This window comes from Miscanthus floridulus, chromosome 11, assembly GCF_019320115.1.
Source record: "Miscanthus floridulus cultivar M001 chromosome 11, ASM1932011v1, whole genome shotgun sequence".
Lineage (NCBI taxonomy): Eukaryota > Viridiplantae > Streptophyta > Magnoliopsida > Poales > Poaceae > Miscanthus > Miscanthus floridulus.
The window spans coordinates 29,367,099-29,374,232 of NC_089590.1; the positions used below are offsets into that span (position 1 = coordinate 29,367,099).

At 43.0% G+C, this 7,134-nt stretch overlaps 1 pseudogene; it reads right to left on the bottom strand.

Moving 5' to 3' along the window:
• LOC136491745 (uncharacterized) overlaps positions 1 to 2,290 on the bottom strand; it is a 109,573-nt pseudogene extending 107,283 nt beyond the window's left edge.
• Between the last annotated feature and the right edge of the window lie 4,844 nt (positions 2,291 to 7,134).

A 7,134-nucleotide genomic window follows, 5' to 3' on the forward strand; every position in this document is an offset into this window, starting at 1 on the left:
ACAACTTTGTTGTCCACTTGATATTCTCACAGTTGCAGATTTAGAAGGACCAGCAGGTGTTGACATTCTCACAGTTGCAAATTTAGAAGGACCAGTAGGTGTTGACATTCCATTTCTCTTAGCACATGATTTCCTATTGTGCCCAACTCCTTTGCAATTTCTACATCTGATAATTGTGCCTACCTTGGATATTCTATTGGGTTTAAGCTTCTCAGTTGACTCTCTCTTTCTCTCTTTCTTGGGCCTGCCTGACAATTTCACATATGGTGGAGCTAGAGGCTTTTCCCTTTCTGAGATGGGCTAGTTGTGCATTCCCTCTACTGGTTGCAGGTAGTGACATTAGGTTTTCTTAAATTTAGTAACTGAAAAGCATGGTGCTATGTAGTCTTCTAGGCAATGTGTGATGAAGTAAATGCAACTTATTGCATGTGGACATGGCAAACCAGCTAGTTGCCAGTACCTACAACTACATGTTCTTGCAGTAAGATCCATAGTCCACCTATGGTCATAGTGCACTACTTCATACTTGTCATTACCATCACTAATTGCATGACAGAAACCAGACTGAGTGATGTACACATTGAGCTTCTTAAGGATGTTTGGACAGATCATAGTGGGCCATCTATCAACTTTGGTGCTATTCTCTTGGATCCTCACCATTACCTTCCTTCTAATCATTTCAAGCATGGTGATGATAGGGTAGAATCTGGCCTCCACTATCCATTTATTGAATGATTCACAAAGGTTATTGTCTACTGAGTCATAGTAAGTGCCTAACCTAAACCATGCCCTACTCCAATGACTTGGATCTGTGTTCATCAGTGCATGTGCTCCTTCTCTAGTGAACTGTGCCAGTCTAGCCCTTGCCATGTTGAATAAAAGTGGGCATGATGCTTTAGCACATTTCCACCACCTCTTCTGCCATTCCTTCTTCTTGAACTTTTTCCTCCAGTTGGCATACAAGTGCCTTGCACAATTCCTATGCTCCGCCAAAGGAGCCCAGTGCTGTACAGCATTAAGTATTCCTTATGTACAATAAACCATATGAGATTAACACTACTAATTACTATAGTAGGGTTGGAAAAAATGAATAGTTGAGAATATCATACCTTATGCTGATCAGAGGTGAACACCCAGTCTTCCCCATTACCAACTGATAAATCTCTGAACAATATGTCACAGAACCAGTCCCAAGTGTCATTGTTCTCTTTTTCGACAATTGCCCATGCAATAGGATAGATTTGATTGTTCGCGTCCCTTCCAACAGCACATAGAAGCTCACCATTGGTGGCGCCTTTGAAAAAACACCCATCAAGACCCACTACTTTCCTGCAGCCTACCAAGAACCCTTTCCTACAAGCATCTAAGCATATATACATCCTCTCAAATATAGGCATCCTTTCTTGTACCTTCACTATCATAGTGCTGCCTGGGTTGCTTCTCAACAGTTCCAACTGATAATCAAAAAGCCTCTGGTACTGACCCTTTGTGGCATCAAGCATCTTTTTTAATACAATTTTCTTTGCCCTCTTGTGCTTTGCAATGCTAACATCAGCAAACATCTCCTCTTGGACTATAACCTTCATAGCTTCAAGACTCCAAGTTGGATTTGCTCTTATCATCTTCTCATATCTCTCTCTGCTATTCTCCTTCTAGTGACCATTTTGTTATCTCTCCTTGGTGGACAGCTATGTTCACACTTGTAGATTGAAATCTGCCAACTAGTTGTAGTGGAATTTGTGGTCAACAAACAAACCCAGGGACAAGTTGGCCAGTCACACTTTGCTCTCACTCTGTCACCCTCATCTTTGATAAACTTGATCACCTTCCTCTCAGCTAAAGCATACTTAATGACAGCTTTCTTGAATTGTCTTTTACCATTGAACTTCATCCCCAAACTAAACTTGGGTACTGGATCTTTCTTGCTAAACCTTGGGTACTTGCTCTCCTTTGTAACAAGTCCATTGGCATCACTTCCCAAGTCCTCAAATGACTCATCTTCATCACTACTCTTGGCATAAGGGGTTACATTGCCTTCATCCTCTATAACAGTGCAATCTCCAGTTTGTGTTGTTGTACCCCCAACAAATATGTCATCTAGCTGTGCTGTTTGACTAGAACTCAACTTCTTCTTGAATTCTTTGAACCTCCTAAGTATCTCTTTGGCTTCTTCATCTTCTTCAGAGCTACTATCATCTCCAGCAAGGAATTCACTGTCAGTGCTTGATATCTCATCAGCAGGATTGCTGGCAGCACCATGACCAGGACAAGCATTGCCATCATGACCCATTTTTATTTGATTGTGTACAATGACTCTAGACTAAGGACTATATGGCATGATATGTCTTGTTGTAGACCCCAAGTCAACATCTTCAGGTAGTGCTTCTTCTTCATCTTCCATGCATGCTTCATCTTCAGACTCAGCATCCATCTCATCCTTATAATCACTTTCTTTTATCTTCACTACCATTGCAAGCCTCATCATCTAACATTTCTTGTGCAGCAGGTGCAACAACATATACTTCTACAAAAAATCCATCATCGGTGCATCTCAACATATCTAGGCATGGCTTGTCATCAACTAGTGCTCGCAATCCATTGTGCAGTTCCCTCCCTAGAATTAACCATTGCAATAGGGTGCCATCCAAAATAGTGCAGTGGTCCTTTAGATGCCCAAGTAATTCAGGAAGGGATACTTTGTCATGGTCAATGTAGGACGTGGCCACGATTCCTCCATAATAGTGCATTTTCTTCCCATTATGAAGGAACTCCCCATTGTAATGGAACCTAATGTTCAGCTTCTCCAACCAATCCATGTGTCCTATGTAAACAAACCAAAAAGAAATGTATAAACAACGAATCCAGAGACAATAAGAGGGATTCAAATAGCTCAAAATCCACCAAACTATGCCGCATTAAGCAACTACCGATGCATAAACTACTCTGCACTACCGATCCCTAAGATTTAAACAACACTACCAAATCCCTATGCATAAACTACTCTAAAGTACCAGCACCCTAAACCCTAATCTAATCCACAATCCCTATGCACAAGTGATTCCTTTGAAATCCATGCGTACTGACAACTACTACCACCACAATGATGATTCCAGGGAGGAAAGGGACAGCCAACTGACCTCTGTGCCATAACCCTTAATGCTTGAACTGCATCAACTCCACGAGGAAATCACCGTCGGCCATGGAACGGACATCGACACCGTGCATTGGAGGCTTGCCTCAGCTGGACGATAGGAAATCAGCAGCAATAGAGCATTGGAGCGAGCCAATCATGGATTCCTGGCACCACCGCACCAGCAGCGCACAGCCTGTCCTTGGCCGACCAGCCACCCACTGCTGCACGCCAGGCCCCTGCCGCCGCACGCCGCTTGGCGCTCGGCCGCCGCGTAGCACGCACGGCGCACGCGTACCCACTGCCCATAGCCGCTGGGCCGCTGCATTAGGGGGAAGCGAGGGGAGGCATGGAGGATGGTGGGGCGGTGCGGCGTGGAGCACGGTGGGGTGATGCCATGAGGAAGACAGTGGGGCGGTGTCAGAGGGAAGCGAGCAGAGGCGCCGTCGCCCGTCGGGCAGCTGCTGCTTGGTCTAGGGTTCTTCATAGGGGTTGGCAGCAGGGACAAGATGCTAAACCAAAAGGCCTAATAAACCTGTCTAACAATCCGAACCTGGATACGAATGGATCTAAACTTATCTAAATGGAGTCGGACTTAGATACGGTCAGAAAATACCTATACCAATTACACCCCTGCTAAGGGTCACTTTGGTTCATAGGACTTCCAAAGAAAAAAATATAGGAATCAGTAATCCTATGGAAGGCACCGTAGATGCCTTTGGTTTCTAGGACGCGCTAGAAAGAAAACCACAGGAAAGTTTCCTATCATTCAACTTTTGTAAGAAAAGTGAAAGAAGAAACATCCAGTGAAACTTAAGCCCCCTTTGGCATGGCTCATCCAAAATGGCTTCACCAATGAAGCCAAGGCCAGTGAAGCCAGAAAAACTGGCTTTTCCCGGCTTCTAGTTCATTTTAACCCTGGCTTACAAAACGGCTTCATGCTATAGTGCCTCGATTTGCGTAAAATAGATGAAGCCGAAGCCGGCATAAGCCGTGCCAAAGAGCCCCTTATTGTTTTGGTTTCTTATGTTTTTCCTACACTCAATCAAACACCGTTCTAACAAAAAAATCTCTATTTTTGACATGCATTCCTATCTTGTTCTTGTACCTTTTCTATTCCTATGATTTTTCAATCCTTCGTTCCAAAGGGTGGCCTCAGAGGTTTTAAGAGCCCAAACCATTTTCATTGTGCAAAAAAATTTACCTTGTATATTATAGTGATCTTTAATGATATAAATAAAATTTCATTTTGAACTTCACCGTAGGCCTCCTGATGAGGCGAGGCAGAACGGGTTTTATAGGGTGGGTACTAGTATGGTTATGTTTGCATGGATGGGAATGGGTTCTAGTAGCTTGCAAGTCAGGGCAGGTTGGGTTACTGTATAGGCGGTTTGGGTTCGGTTGGAATGGGATGCAAATATATAGTCACACGCGCTGACGCATCTCGGCAGCCTGATGAGTCGCGTTGCGCCTACCCCGACACTGCTCGCTGCCCAGGCTCCTACTGCAGCCTCACCCATAAACTTGCATCATCCAGCACCTCGGTTGCCGACGCACTGTGCTATCATGGAGTACCTACTACCGACCACCGGGGAAAAGGATGCCAGCAATGGAGGAGGAGGAGGTGAGAGCTAGCTACAAGCGATGAGAATTCGAAGCCGGTGGACAGACACAAACACAAAACTCAATCTGTAAGAGCCTCTCCGTCTTATCCCAAACACAACACTCCCCCATGTCTCTCCAACGAACTAGCGAACATGTCACTGGTCACCACGCACATAGTGTGCACAGCCATGCCATAGGACCGGTGTCGGCGCGGCACACCCACTATCCCGTCAACTTCTCCTTGCTGCTCGGTGATACTAGATGGCACATGGCGGAACCTGCCCTCGCCATGACCGGATGATCGATGTGGAGAAGGCGGGCATGGTCGATGCAAGCTTATGGCCGTGGGTACCACCGTGCCATCATGGCAGCAGCCAACTATTGACGGTAGTTATCATCCATCATGAACCATCAATAAACCTATATAAATGCATAAAAATGATCACCAACATAGGTTTAGGGATTTAAACTAACAAATTCCATGAGTTTTGGTGAATCTGTGTTTTCAGTAGGGTTTATCTAGAAAACCATCAAGGTGGACTCAAATGTTAGAATTAATCATAATTATCCGCGATGAAAACAACTCCAGAAGGTTCCAGAGGATACTAGAAGGCACCCCAACGAATCAGAGAGGAGGTGGCCCCCTGTCAGCCTCCTATTGTGATGTCGGTTCTCCACCGCCTTAGGGTTTGTATCTGCACCATTCTTTCAAGTCGGTTTGATCCGAGGGCTCAGGATTGATGCTCCTCCCTATATATACCAGCCAATGCCACCCTCCTGGCATAACCCTGATCATCAAGTCATAAGTCAAGATCAGATCAGAAATTAGGGTTTCCAGAGAGAATAGAATAGATCTCCAATTCTTCAAGTTCTAGTATAGTCTAGCTAGCAAGATTCAAGTAGAGTTGGGCAATTGCTCAGGATTTCGGATTTGCCATCTAGAGGCTGGTAAAGCCATTGTATCTCTTATATTTTGTGACTTTGTGCTATTTCAATACTATATTTCTATTTATTATGTTCCTAGTTTGCTTTGGTAGTATGCTTAATATAGTCATAATTGATAATGAATTTATCCATGAGTTCGGAAAACACTTAGCTCAGTACTCAAGTGAGCTAAGTGGTCGATATTATGTAAGCATAGTGCTTAAATACTGTTTACCTGCGGATGCACCCTATATTTTGGGCCATGTGGTAGATCACAAGTGTGACACTCTCGTTGAGTCCTTTGTAGTCCACTTCCTATTTGTAGGACAAGTAGGACCTGATTGCAAAGAGAATCAAGCTATGTTCTTGATCTTCCTTAGTAATGTTCCTTATGCCTAGATACATAGTTAATTATGTTATAGATGAAAGTATATATATTAGAGTGTACAAAAGACTTAGTAAATAAGAAATAACTTAGGAATCTTTTCTCTTAATTAATCTCCTGCTTAGCCATACTACATTTATGAGTATCTATTTCTATCTTTGGATTATTATCAATGCCTTACACTTATCATATATTTATCATTCAGCTTACCCATGTTAGAGCACATGTTTAGTTAATGGTTCCATCATAAGTATACATATTTGTCAATATCTCTAGTCATCGCTCTTCCCTATAGAAAAATATAAATAATGATACCTGGTATACTCCTGGGTGAAATGCTACAATGGTATATTATCTGTGAGCTTGCGGATTACTTCAACATATATAATGTTTCCTAAATTTACAAGTGTTACTAATAAAATACCAACAAACATTTCTGGCATCATTGCTAGGGATGACAACTTAGCGAGAGTGATGTTAAGAAATGTCAACAAGCATTTCTGGCGCCATTGCCGGAGAAAGGCACAAGGCTAAAAGAGAATTGATCAAATAAATACTTATTGATGAAATCATAACTATGCAGCTTTGCTTTAGCAGGCCTACCCTTGTTTGTCTTTGTTCATAACTTATATAGGGTATTGCAAGATTGGGTTTGATTCATCAGCAAATTCCATCAATCACAATCAAACTAATCTAGAGGCAGCTCAACACCAGTTTCTAAAGCTATGGCTAAAAAGACTCTGTGTGAATTCTCTGCTCCAAGCACCGAGAACATCCGCACTGGACCAACACTCAAAACCAACAACCTTGAGTTTGAACTCAAGCCAAGCCTCATCAACATGGTGCAAGCTACACCATTCAGCGCAAAGGCACATGAAGATGCTAGTGCTCATCGCTAGAATTTTCTAGAGATTAGCAGCACAATCGTGATCAAGGACGTTGCTCAAGATATCATACTACTCCACCTATTTGCATTTTCACTTCTAAGAAAGGCAAAGTAATGGTTCGACACCAACAAAGATAACATCAATATGTGGGCAAGATGTTCAAAGGCCTTTGTAGTAATGTTTTTCCCCATAGGTAAGACCAA